Source organism: Octopus bimaculoides, chromosome 11 (genome assembly GCF_046866305.1).
Source record: "Octopus bimaculoides isolate indiv1 chromosome 11, ASM4686630v1, whole genome shotgun sequence".
In the NCBI taxonomy this organism is placed as follows: domain Eukaryota; kingdom Metazoa; phylum Mollusca; class Cephalopoda; order Octopoda; family Octopodidae; genus Octopus; species Octopus bimaculoides.
In genome coordinates, this window is record NC_142938.1 from 69,287,561 (window position 1) to 69,302,915 (window position 15,355).

The window sequence follows — 15,355 nt, forward strand, 5'->3', positions numbered from 1 at the left end:
AACCCATGCTAGCATGGAAAGCGGACATTAAACGATGATGATGATGATGAGGATGATGATTGTGTATTTTTTGTTTTGCCTATGTTGGGCTTCCATGATTTTCCATTTCAGCTTTTAGTCAGTGAGATAACAAGACATGTATGTGTTCCTGTCAGGCTTCCATAGTTCTGTTAAGCTAGTTATAAGTCAGTCAGTCAACAAATGTGTATGTGTGTCTTTTGTCACAAGTCAATGCGAAACAGAAAGTTGCATTGATTCCAGTTCAGAAGTCAGTAATTGCAAATTATAATGATATATGTATGTTGTCTCTGAATATGACAAGAAGAGAATAAGAGTTGTGTCCTTTTTCAGTGTTGATGAAATGAGAAAGTCTAGGATGAATAAGATGACATATCAATATGGCCTCAAATCAACATATACGTTCTTGTTACGTGACTAGCAGAGAGCTATTAAAATTAAAGAAAAGCTCAGTGTGGTTGAACATAGAAATGAATATTGTCTTTTACCTCTTTCAGTCAATAGACTGTGGCCATGCTGGGGCACTGCCTTTAAGAATTTTTATCTTTTAGCTTGGTACTTATTCTATTGAGCTCTTTTGCTGAACCGCTATGTTATGAGCACATAAACTCACCAGCATCAGTTGTTAAGTGGTGGTGGGTAGAACAGACAGACAGGCAGACAGACAGACAGACAGACAGACACACACACACACACACACACACACACACACACACATGCACACACTCATATAATCAAAGGGCTTCTTTCAGCTTCTGCCTACCAAATCCACTCACAAGGCTTTGGTGAGCCTGCGGCTATAGTAGCAGACACTTGCCTAATGTAACACATAGTGGGACTGAACCCAGAACCATGTGGTTGGGAAGCAAGCTTCTTATCACACAGCAACACCTTTATGTTACATATAAGGATAAAAAGGGTAAAGATCCCCTTTGGGCCAAGTTGTTTGTGGAAGACCAGCAGTCACACATGCATACCAGCCTCCTCTCTCCATGCCACCGATGTTATCCAAGGGAAATGCAAAGGCTGATACAGCTGACTGAACTGGGGCAACGTGAAATAAGTGTCTTGCTCAAAAACACAACACACAGCCTTCACTGTGAAGGCTCATGGCTCAGTGGTTACAGCGTCGGGCTCACAATCCTGAGGTAGTGAGTTTGATTCCCAGACTGGGCTGTGTGTTGTGTTCTTGGGTAAGACACTTTATTTCGCGTTGCTCCAGTTCACTCAGCTGTAGAAATGAGTTGCAATGTCACTGGTGCCAAGCTGTATCAGCCCCTTTGCCTTTCCCTTGGATAACCTTGATGGTGTGTGGTGGGGAAACTAGTATACCCTTAATTCCCTTGTGTTCCAAGTCACATTAGAAAGTAGTTGATATAGATATAGACTCTTCTGGAAACCAAATAAGAGGCTAAGATATATTCACACAGCTTCCTGTCATTTAGCCATAGCTTTCAAAAAATATAGTTAAGTTTGTTAGCAAACTATAACCTATCTTCAAATAAGATCTTTGAAGCTGTGGCATAACTAGGCACTAGTTGTTAATGAATTGAAAGACAGCATTTCTAATATGCCTGATTTTAACCCCACAAAGAGAAAGCTCCACTGTAAGGTCATTATGGTTCAACCCTTTCACTGTGGTGATCAGATTTATCTATTCAAAATTTCATTACTTTTAAATGTGGAAAGCAGTTTTATATACCAATCCATTTTTTGTTGAGGAATGTCATATCTGAAACTTTTTCTTTTGAAATATGTCAAATTTAGATATGTCAAATGAGGCAACATGACTTGCAGAAAATGTTAATTAAATTTTTTGGTAGTTTATCAACATTATTACTGGAATAGCCACGAAATGAATTTTGCAATTAAAGGGTTAATTTTAAGATCTGTACTGGAAAGGTTCCCATTGGATTAGTGAATAAGCATTTTCCACAGGCACGAAAGGAAAATTTTCAATGGTCATACTTTGAAGATATATTTTGAAAAATGTTTTGTAAATAGGCTCAAAATGAGTACAGTACAAGCTGCTCATACAGAATTGCCACAAGCCTGTTAAATGGTCAATGTAACATGGAAACCATCGTTTATGAAGTAGAGGTAATCTCAAAAGATCTTAGTGGGGAAATGTAAGTATAGAAATACGCGGGTACAACGGAAGGTCCCTTCAAGATTAGGTTCAATAATCACAAGTCTTTTAAAATTCAGGAGAGATGTAATGTCACAACAGTAGTGAGACCTATTTGGTTAATGAAAGGTGTTGTCAATGGCAATAGGAAGTGTAATCTTTGTCTAGCAGAGAAAAGAATTATATTGAATTATTTCCTTCACATAGAGCCTTACTTGAACCTGTAAGAATTGGCTCTTCTTCACTTAGTACTCCTCTCACCACAATGAAGAGCTCATCTTCTCCACACATAGCATTTATACACACACATACATGCTCTCCAAATATTCCTTCCCACCTCTCTCTCTTACCCTTTCTTCTTACTAATGTTTCACTTTTCTATTCCTCTTTCTCTCTATAAACACCTCACCCTATCAACATCACCCTTATCCTTGTTTCATCCCATCATAGAGTATATTTATTTATTAAAAAAATTAATTCCTACTAATCCTTTTGGAAACAAAACTAGCTTTATTAGCAATAACTTCTACAATCTCTCTCTCTCTCTCTCTCTCTCTCTCTCTCTCTCTCTCTCCACATATATACATATACATACATATATATACACACACATATACATATATGTATGCGTATATATATATATATATATATATATATATATATATATATATATATATATACATACATATATATATATACATACACATACATACATATATATTTATATACATATATTTCTATGTATATAGATTAATAGACAGATAGGTGTGTGTGTGTGTGTGTGTGTGTGTGTGTGTGTGTGTGTGTGTGTGTGTGTGTGTGTGTGTGTGTGTGTGTGTGTACATATATACGTGTATATATGCACACAAATGTCTGTGTGTGTATTTCTGTTTCTTACATTTTATGGAAATGGCTAAAGTATAAAGAACTTCTTGTTCTGAATATGGAAACACAGTATGACATGGATGTAATGTGAGATATGGTCAAGGAGTGTTGTTTTAGATTATGTTACAAGAAGAACAGAGGCTGGATCTAACATTTCAACTGTAAAAATGTTTGTAGGAAGAGATGATGAATAGATAGTTACAGTGGATTCTTTCAGGAAAAAAGTATGAAAAATTCTTAAACCTGTTTTTTTCAAACATACAAAAACATTCTGTACAAGGAAAGAGGAAGGGAAATTTGGATATTGGTTAGTAAATATAAAATACTCTTTCTCTCTTTACTCTTTTACTTGTTTCAGTCATTTGACTGCGGCCATGCTAGAGCACCGCTTTTAGTTGAGAAAATCGACCCCAGGACTTATTCTTTGTAAGCCTTGTACTTATTCTATCGGTCTCTTTTTGCCGAACCGCTAAGTTACGGGGACATAAACACACCAGCAGCGGTTGTCAAGTGATGGGGGGGGGGGGGGGGGGGACAAACACACACACACACATATATATATATACATATATACGATGGGCTTCTTTCAGTTTCCGTCTACCAAATTCACTCACAAGGCTTTGGTTGGCCCGAGGCTATAATAGAAGACACTTGCCCACGGTGCTACGCAGTGGGACTGAACCCAGAACGATGTGGTTGGCAAGTAAGCTACTTACCACACAGCCACTCCTGCGCCTAAAATGATAGGAGTGAAACACATAAAGGAGATTGAATATCTTTAATCTTTTATTTGTTTCAGTCATTGGGTTGTGGCCATGCTGGTGCACCATCATGAAGTGTTTAGTCAAACAATGAAGCTTAATAGCTATTTTTTAAAGGTCAGTATGGCCTCTTTTGTAGCACGAGATGTCACAGCTTTGCAAGGGTTGTCAAATAACATAGAGATATGATCTTCATCAGCTACTTTTTAACAGTGGTGCACAGTAGAGGCACATGGCTCAGTGGTTAGGGTGTTGGACTCATGATCATAACATTGTGGTTTCGATTCCTGCACCAGGCGATGCATTACTTGAGCAAAACACTCCATTTCAAGTTTCTCCAATCCCTTCAGCTGGCAAAAATTAGTAATCCTGCGATGGACTAGCATCCCATCCAGGTGGAGAATTTATATGCCATGGAAACCAGGAAACCAGCCCTTATGGGTTGACATGACCTTTACCTAACAGTGATATAAATGCAAGTGTGAGGGTGCATGGTTGAGTGGTTAGAGTGTTGCACTCATGATTGTGAGATCATGGTTTCAATTCCTGTTCTTGAGCAAAATACTTCATCTCACATTGCTTTGCAAATACTTTGACACCTGGCATGTGGTACATTGTGCACCTGTCCAGGTGACATTGGTTTAATGGAGGGAGTGAGCTAATGCAGATGGTGAGGTCTAAATTACAATAAAATTAGAAAACAGGAATGATTAATGTGATTTAACGTTATTATAATTATACAATTTTAAAACCAGTTAATAATAATGATGATAATCATCATCATCGTCATAATCATCATCGTTATCATCATCATCATCATCACCACCACCACTGCCACCACTGCTGCCACTGATGTTGTCAATGCAAGTAAAAGAGTAAAAGAGTAAGGATGCAAAACAGAGTGTTATAGCGGTATTGAGGGAAGGAGGGGGAGGACAAATGGTAGACATGGGTGGAGGGAAGAGGATGTGTCAGAGAGAGAGAGAGACGTTATGGGGAGATAGTGTGCAGGGAGTAGAGATATAAATGACATGTCTTTCTGGTTTTGCTTTTACTTAGATGGATATGTCTTCTCAAGCTCAGTAAATCACCAGTCATCTCAGTCCTTTGTCATACTTCACAGTTTCATCCCTCAACTTTCAAGATCTTAATCAACTGAATTAATCAACTAAATTAATCAATTTCATTCCTGATTACACAGATTTTCACATCTTTAATTCTGTTAAAAAGAAACAGCAAAAAAAAATAGGACAGACGAGGCTATGTCTGAGATGAACGTCAAGGCTGGTTCTTCCTTGTGTATTGATTGCTTTTAAACAATGGTTCTTGATGCTACATGAATTTTCTCGAGATTTTCCTATGAAACAATTCATGGTGGCAGGATATCATGTATTGTTGATCAACTTGCTGGAAAATAATAAAACATTTACTGATCATAGGACTTTATACATTCAGTAGAGTAAAATTGATTGGAAATATTGATCTGACTGACTCACCAAGTTTCATCTCTCAATCTCTTTCTTTCTCTCTCATGTGCTCTGTCTGCCTGTCTCTCTCTCTTTCTCAATATGTATATATATATATATATATATATATATATATATATATATATATATATATATAAGGATTTACTTTTCGTAATGAGATAAAAAAAACCAAGGCTGTGTATAATATAGAACATTTATAAATAGAATATCTTACAGCTTAATCATCCTCTCACACCGTCTCCGATGAAGGGATATATTAAATATCCTGGAAACAGCTGTAAGACATTCTATTTATAAATGTTCTATATTATACACAGCCTTGGTTTTTTTACCTCATTACGAAAAGTAAATCCTTATATTCACACGCTGACATATGACCTACGTTGGACCCCTTATTCGCATAGCCACCGAACCTGGAGCTTAACTGTGGTGTATCCATAGCACTTACTCAGCATTACCTGAAATCCTTGAGTCTAATTGACACCACTATCGCTCATAACCTATATATATATATATATATATATAGCAGTGTAATTTAACATCTATGTTCCATGCTGGGACAGGTTGGATGGTTTGACAGGATCCAATAGACCTAAGGACTGCATCATGCTGCAATGTCTGTTTGGCATGGTTTTTTTTTGTATGGCTAATGGATGCCCTTCTTAACACTTTTGATACCAACCCGGCTGAAACCACACCACCTCTGGCTCTGTAATACAAAAGTCTTGTTTTCAAAGGTTCTGAATCAAAATCTTTTACCAAACATTTAGTCACAGTTTATGTTCCTAACACTAGTTTAATGATAACTAAGTTATTTTACTAAATTCTTTGTTATTCTTTTACTTGTTTAAGTCATTTGACTGTGGCCATGCTGGAGTACTGCCTTTAGTCGAGCAAATCGACCCCAGGACTTACTCTTCGTAAGTCTAGTTCTTATTCTATTGGTCTCTAATGCCGAACTGATAAGTTATGGAGATATAAACACACCAGCATCAGCTGTCAAATGATGGGGGGGGGGGACAAACACAGACTGGTGATTTCTGTCTGTTGATCTGTCTGTTACCAACTTGCTGCCTACACCAGCAAACCAATCTTGACAAAACTTTGCATACGTGTTAAACTAACATCCAGTTCAATTATAGGCCAGTTAGATTTCAATAAAAATCTATAATGGGCTCCCTAGTGGGGTTAGGCTATTATTTGATAAAATGAGAAGGGTGCAAGAGTGTTAGTGTGAGGGAAATGCAGTGGCATAGTGAGTGTGGCTGATATCAGAGAAGGGGAGAGCAGCGTTGTGTAAGCGACAAATATGGAGTGGCAGAGGGATGATAATGTTAATACAGCTGTCATTCAGGGATATACATGTGACACTGTATATATACTTTCGTAAATACATATATACATGCATACACACACACACACACACGCACACACACAAGTAACTTTTAAAATGCTGAGGAAGGGAAAGAAAGGTGGGTGTGAGGAATATGTAGCTTTAAGCAGAGAGGGGTTAGGTGGCTTTTCTGCTGTTCATCAAAAAGAAACACTCACACACAGACACACACACACACACGCATACATATATGTACATACATACATACATGCATGCATACGTCTACTATACACCATTTCAAACTTGTGATTACCTGTGTGTACGTTTGTAAATGTGTGTGTGTTTGTGACTAGGCAGGGAATTCTCTACAGTCAACTTTGACTAGGAAAAGTCATAAGTGGTATTGCTTCTCCCTGTAATTCTGTAGAAAGGCCTTGTATTTTGTATGCTTCCATTCATAGGTCTGATCATGCCCTTCTTCCCACAAGACTTTGTATGTTGTATGTATCCATGCCCTTATATAAACTTATTCATTTATATTATATATCTCTATATCTTATATTTATTTATACATCTATCTCTATTTGTCATAAGTATCACAGGTAAGTGCTTATATGTACTTATATAAGTACATATATGCATTACATAAGTATCACAGGTAAGTGATACATAAGTACCACAGGATCCAGTGAACTGACAAGGAGTATAATGCAGCCTCTAACTCACTGGATCCTGTCAAATACCTAACAAAAATTAACACATTCACCACATTTTTGACCATTTTTACTATCTTTTCTCTTACTCTTTTCTTCGTTAATTTGTGATACACCAACATCTCTGAAAATTATTTGTCGTGTATTATTTACAACATTCACCTCTCTAACCATTCGGTATTTTCCCCTCATGCTCTTAAAACTGTTGGCCCGCTTCCTGATCTGCTACCCATATGATTTCTTGCTTCTTTAGAATATTGCTCTGGCACCCCATCACTACCATCTAACCTTTTCCCAGATACTTCCACCCTTATATAAATGCAGGGTAGCCATGTATTTTTACTATAGCCAGACACATTCTTGATACTAGCATTAAAAAACCTCCCCTTCCTCTCAAATATCCACCAACTACCACTGGTTAATTGAAAGGGCTTTCCCCTTTCACACTGTTTTCCTTTTCTTTGCCCTTTCCTGCCTTGCAAGTTATTTGGCAACCATACAAGGGATGGCAACATGAGAAAAGCACCCAGCGCACATTGTAAAGTGGTTGGTGAAAAGAAGGGCATCTAGACATAGAAACCAAGCCTAAGCCAATATGGAGCATGATGCAGCACTCTGGCTCACCAGCCCCTGTCAGACCATCTTACCCATGCCGGCATGGAAAACGGATGTAAAAATGTTGATGATGATGATGGCGATGATGATGATGATGATGATGGATTCACCTCCCTAGAATATTTTCTGTATTGGTATGTACAATATTGCACATGAGTAGGCATGGAAAATTAACATATTTTAACAGCATAATTTATGAAGAGAAATTACTCCAGAAATGACATGTAGAGTGTATGATGTTTAAGCTGTATGAAAGGTGGAAAGTGACAGGGAAATAAAATCATCAACGGATATATATATACATAGGGGAGACAACTGCGTTGGTATGGTGACACGAATGAAATGGACGTTGATCTACAGTAAGTGGAGGTGGGGTGGACGGCATGTGGTGTTGAGGTAGAGGGGTAGATGTAGCTGAAGAAGTGAGGAAGAAGATGATGCAGGTAGATTTGAGTATGTTGTGATCAATATGACTGGCGATATATTGTACAGCAGACTCATCCAGATTATGCCAAACATAAAAAGAAAATTTTTTTAAATGTTAAAATGATGTTGATGCAGATGATGATGTATTTGGAAAGAAAACAATTTGACAGATACTTATATAGGGTTTTAATCATTGTTTTTATTCTTTTCTTTTTTTCAAAATTAGTTTTATGTAATGCAGAATGCTTACATATACATGAGGCGGGTGCTGAAAATTTCTTGGCTTTAAGGGTTTTGCAAAAGGCCTGGCTGGAGGCCCAACCGTCTGTGAATTTGAAAGGAAAAAAGGTTGAATAAAATCATAATCAACTGATCCTCCTGTATTTTCTTTTACCCAAAGCCAAGAACTTTGCAGCGCCTCTTTGTGTATATCATCATCATCATCATCGTTTAACGTCCGCTTTCCATGCTAGCACTCTGTCAGTTACGATGAGGGTCCCAGCTGATATGATCAACGGAGCAGCCTGCTTGTGAAATTAACGTGCAAGTGGTTGAGTACTCCATGGACACGTGTACCCTTAACAGAGTTCTCAGGGAGATTCAGCGTGACATGGAATCCGACAAGGCTGGCCCTTTGAAATACAGGTACTACTCATTTTTGCTAGCTGAGTGGACCAGAGCAATGTGAAATAAAGTGTCTTGCTCAAGGACACAACGTGTCGCCAGGAAATGAACTCATGACCCAATGATCGTGAGCCGAATATCCCAACTACTCAGCCATGCACCTTCACATACATACATACATTCCTTCATATATGTATATGTGTGTGTATGTGTGTGTATATATATATATATATATATATATATATATATATATATATATATATGCATGTGTGTGAATATATGTATGTGTCTGTGTGTGAACATCTGTCTGTTTATCTATCTATATAAATACATACACACACATACACACACATGCGAGCATACACACATACACACACTCATGTATGTAAACATGTGTATGTGCATACACACACATATAAAGACAAATACATAAGCGAGCATGTATATATACGTTTGTGTGTGTGTGTGTATACATGTATACACAAGTATACGCCATACACTTATATGTGTACGTGTATATATGTATATACGTATACACACATTCACATAATTTTTGTTTTAAATGTTTGCACAGAGAACATGCTCGTTGCACAATGAATGTATTTAACTTGGAATGACATAACAAAGGTTATCAACTGTAGAAAAACAAAGAGAAATACATATTCTAGAATGTTGCATATGCAATTCTACAGTGACATTGAAACAAATATGGCTGTTTGGCTGTAAATACAAGTGTTTAGATCTTTTATTCTTTTACTTGTTTCAGTCATTTGACTGCGGCCATGCTGGAGCACTGCCTTAAAAGGTGTTAGTTAAAGAAATCAACCCCAGGACTTATTCTTTGTAAGCCTAGTTCTTATTTTATCGGTCTCTTTTGCCAAACTGCTAAGTCACAGGGACATAAACACACCAGCATTGGTTGTTAAGCGATGTTAGGGGTGACTGGCCCTCGTGCCGGTAGCACGTAAAAAGCACCATTTGAGCATGATCGTTACCAGTGTTGCCTTACTAGCACTTGTGCCGGTGGTACGTGGAAAACAACATTTGAGCGAGGACGTTGCCAGTGCCGCCTGACTTGCCCTTGTAACGGTGGCACGTAAAAGTACCCACTACACACTCGGAGTGGTTGGCATTAGGAAGGGCATCCAGCTGTAGAAATTCTGCCAGATCTGATTCGAGCCTTGTGCAGCCATCTGGCTCACCAGTCGCCAGTCAAACCGTCCAACCCATGCCAGCATGGAAAGCAGACGTTAATGACGATGATGATATATAGACAGGTTTCTTTCGGTTTCCATCTATTAAATCCACTCACAAGGCTTTGGTTGGCTCGAGGTTACAGTAGAAGACACTTGCCCAAGGTGCTACACAGTGGGACTGAACCCAGAATCATGTATGTATCATCATCATCATCATCGTCTAACGTCCGCTTTCCATGCTAGCATGGGTTGGACGATTTGACTGAGGACTGGTGAAACCGGGTGGCTACACCAGGCTCCAATCTGATTTGGCAGAGTTTCTATAGCTGGATGCTCTTCCTAAAGCCAACCACTCTGAGAGTGTAGTGGGTACATTTACGTGCCACCCGCAGGAGGCCAGTCAGGCGGTACTGGCAACGGCCACACTCAAATGGTGTATTTTATGTGCCACCCGCACAAGAGCCAGTCCAGGGGCACTGGCAATGATCTCGCTCGAAAGTCCATTACACATGCCACGGGCACAAGTGCCAGAAAGGCGATGCTGGGCACAGGTGCTATCCTGATTTCGCTTTCGCTTGCCCCAATAAGTCTTCGCAAGCTGAGTTTCGTGTCCAATGAAGGAGACGACGTTGGCATGGGTGCCAGTCGTCGAATTTAGTTCGGTTTCGATTTCACTTGCCTCAACAGGTCTTCGCAAGCGGAGTTTGGTGTCCAAAGAAGGAAAAGTACGCATAAGTGGGCCGGCTACACCCCTGGCAGAGGCCTTGGATTTAGGTCTCACTTGGCTTGCTGGGTCTACTCACGCGCAGAATATTTCCAAAGGTCTCGGTCAGAAGTCATCGCCTCGTTGAGGCCCAATGTTCAAAGGTCTTGCCTCATCACCTCAGCCCAGGTCTTCCTGGGCCTACCTCTTCCACGGGTTCCCGCAATTGTTAGGGTGTGGCACTTTTTCACGCAGCTATCCTCATCCATTCTCGCCACATGTCCATACCAGCGCAATCGTCTCTCTTGCACACCACAGCTGATGCTTTTTATGTTCAACTTTTCTCTCAAGATACTTACACTCTGTCGGGTATGCACACTGACATTACTCATCCATTGGAGCATACTGGCTTCATTCCTTGCGAGCTTACGCATGTCCTCAGCAGTCACAGCCCATGATTCACTGCCATGTAGCATGGGTGTTCGTACACATGCGTCATACAGTCTGCCTTTTACTCTGAATGAGAGTCCCTTTGTCGCCAGCAGAGGTAAGAACTCTCTGAACTTTGCCCAGGCTATTCTTATTCTAGCAGCTACACTTTCAGCGCACCCTCCCCAACTACTAACTTGGTCACCCAGATAGCGGAAGCTATCAACTACCTCTAGTTTTTCTCCCTGGAATGTGACAGAAGTTGTTTCCTGTTTGTTTACAGTGTTTATTGCACCTGAGCATTTGTCACATTCAAAAACTAACTTCTTAGTTAACCTAAGAGAGATGACCACTAAGTGGACATCCCTTTTGCTAGAAGAAGACCACCTAGGTCTTGTTGTTTGATATTGTTAATGTTCATTTATTTGAGTTGACTATATTTATATATATATATATATATATATATATATATATTATTATTTATTTATGTGCCCTTTTTAAAGCCTAGCCAGGCTCATGGGCCAGGTTTCCCGGTTTCCACTTTTTACCTCTTTCTTCTTGTCTTGCAAGGTACTTGGCAACCTCACCAATGCTGGTGGCACAAAAAAAAAAAAAAAAGCACCGAGTAAAGTGGTTGGTGCTAGGAAGGGTATCAAGCCATAGAAACCAGATCAAAGTTCAACATGGTCCAGTGGCTTACTGGATTCTGTTAAATTATCCAACCCATGCCAGTAAGGAAAACAAATGTTAAAAGATGATGATTCTTAATAAAGGTAAGTCATTGAAAGACAGAATTGGTATAGCATTGAAGAAAATATCTTGCAGTATTTGCCTATTTCCTGAATTTAAATTCATCTCAGATCAACAAGACAAGAATTAGGTTGGATTACAACTTGTCCTTACATCAAAATCCTGTGGTTTCATGCTTTTGTTGGAAATCATTATTTAGATGGTAAATTAATGATAGAGTACAGGACTAAATGTTCCCTTTGTATTCTGATATTTCAAATCTCACCATAGTTGATGTCCCTATCATCCTTCTAGGGTGATAAAAATAAGTCCTGGTCAGTTATTCAGGTCACAATGGGCAGCCAGTTGTTCCCTCTCCACAAACTTTGAAATTATATTTGAAAATATCTTTACACCAGCTACAAAACAAATTCTTTCAATGAGCAGCAGGTGTAGCATTTAATTAACTCTGATATATCTCTCATCATCATAAACCCCAGGACCTTACTGCCTTGATTCCTAGGAGTCACAAGGCCAGTTGCCTGATTTTCATGGCTTATAACTGACCAAGATCACTGAATGGAATGCCAGTCTGTGGCTGGGTTACTCATTTGCAGATGATTGGATTGGGGCAACATAAAATGAAGTGTTTTTCTCAAGAACACAATACACTGCCCAGTCCAGGAACTGAAACCATGATCTTGTAATCATGAGTGCAACACGCTAAGACCATATTGCTAGTACTTAATTCATCAACCCAAAACGTATAAAAAATATTTGAACTTAGACTTTTGAAAAGTGAAACTAAAGTATTTAAAAATATTTTTAGAATGCCTCTCAGAAGAAAATTTGTTGAAGTAGAGGAAACTTCACTGAAATGCCTGAAGTATGTTATTATTACTTTTTAAATCAAAGGCAAAAATAACTGTTCTCTGATGTGCCAAAATTTGAAATTAATTAAAGCTAAACTGGAGAGCTAGCAGAATTGTTACTGCAGTATTTCATCCATTTTTACGTTTTAAGTTCAAATTCTGCCAAGGTTGACTTCGCTTTTCATCTTTTTGGGTTGATAAAATAATACCAGGAACTTACCCTCTTCCCTGAAATTACTGGCCTTGTGCCAAAATTTGAAACTAATAGAAACTGAAACTAGAAACTTTTGGTGTGAAGCAAAATTCAATGCATTTCAGAATAAAACAAACACACACACACACATGTGCACACAGCAACAAAAACACAAAAATACTGGAGAGGCCTTTAGTAAAGGAAAACAAAATTTTATTTTCAAAAAATAATCTTGGTGACACTTCTAGTTTATATCATTACACAAATTGTGTCCGGTATCAGTGTCGAGAACTGAACATTAGAAAAATTATTCCACCAAAAGAAAAAAAAAAATTCTTTTCTTCCTTCTTTCTTTCTCTTTTCATCTTTGTTTCAGAAAGATTGATGCAAGAAACTGTTGCTGCTCTATTATATTGCAATGATGTTAATTTCTCCAAATATGGAACAGTATGGGAACAGAGAGAATTGATATAGCAAGGAATTGGTTTGATTGAAACAAGATTCACACTTGACAGAGGGAGGGAGAGGGGAGAAGGGAATATTACAGCAAAAAGAAAAAAAAACAACAATAAGTAGCATAGAGAAACATTTCACATAAAAGGACATTGTAAAAAATTTTGACGACAGGATACAAACAAAAGCAGTTTTATGAATTTGACTGGCTTTGCATCATATATATATATATATATATATATATATAATGGCAAATAGGGAAAAGAAATAATTGAATTCAGGACAAAACAGAAATTCTTAATTTCATTATTTCTTGATGGAACACATGACCGATGCAAATGCAACTTCAAAATTACAAAGAAAAAAAATTAAACCAAACAAAACCCTTACTCATCTCAAGGTTTATAGATGTTCCTAGTCAATGAATATTCTGCTCAAAAATGCACCAATGTGTATCTCGAAAGGAATTTAAGCATCACGTTTCCTTTAATGAGTGATAGAAAATAGTTTGTGGCAAACTGAAAAATCTGGATTTTCCCAAACAAACAGAGCCATCAATGCTGTTTTTAACAAATACATCACATTAATACAACAATTGCACTAGTTCACCCTTGAGACATGGACTCAAGACGTTTACAATAAACACAAGATAATATCCAATGGGTCGGAAAGTTATGAAACACTAAATCAAAGTAAATTATGAATAAAAAGGTGCAACCAATTTTCCAATCTTTAAGAAAACCAGTGAAGGCTGTTTGTTTAAGGTGGAATTTGAAAGGCTATTCCAGTTAGATATTAATGGAAAAAAACTAACAAGTTACCTTTTGAATCTTTACCTCTGGTTGGCATGCCAAAGAAAAATGGCAAAATCCATTAGTGCCAAACTAACAAGGCAATCAATAAGAAGCAATACTGCATTTCCAATAGTGGAAAAAAATTCTAGAAAAACTCCCTAAAGGAGAACCCAGTAAAAGTGGCACGTGATACATATGCCATTATGAAAAATGTTATATTTGAAAGGAGTTTTGAAGTGTGTACTAGTTGTCTTGTGTGTTTATCAAATATTGTTTTGACAGGATGAAAGAGGTTTTTGAGAGCCACACAGAAATTTGATGGGAATAATTTCAGCAGAAGTGGATCAACTGATCTTAAACACTACCCACAAATATTAAATAAAAAATGAAATGCAATTTGCATAACATGTCTGAAATGCATACTCATCCACAGGTTTAGAAAATACCATAATTGATTCCAAAATGTTCAGCTTGAACATCATATTGAGAAGTGAGGTTCCAAAGATTTCTTTAGTTGCACCATTGTAAGAACCATTTACTTTTCCTCTTTTCTACATTTTTAACCCCTAAACCTTCCTTCTTACTAAACCTAAACCCATTGCTTTAATAATTCTTTCCCTTATAACCCTGCCACACTAAAACTTTAAGAACCATTACCAAAAGGTGTCAATTATGTTTGAATCATACAGAAATATTTGGCAAAAAGTGCGACTAAATATATTTTGAGAACATACAAATACCATACCTGACGCTGATAATCACATTCTAGGCAGAAAAACCTATCATACAAACATCAGAATGTGATTTCATACTGCAGGTGAAATTCCGTTATTGGAATTCAAGAGTGTAAATAGTTACAAAGTATTGAAATACATAAAGTTGTTTGCAGTATGCAATTTCAGGCTGAGGTCAACACTTCCTGTAAACAAACTTAGAGTTATACTCTCTAGGTAACACCTATTCCTCAATTTGAAGAACATAATATAAGACAAGATC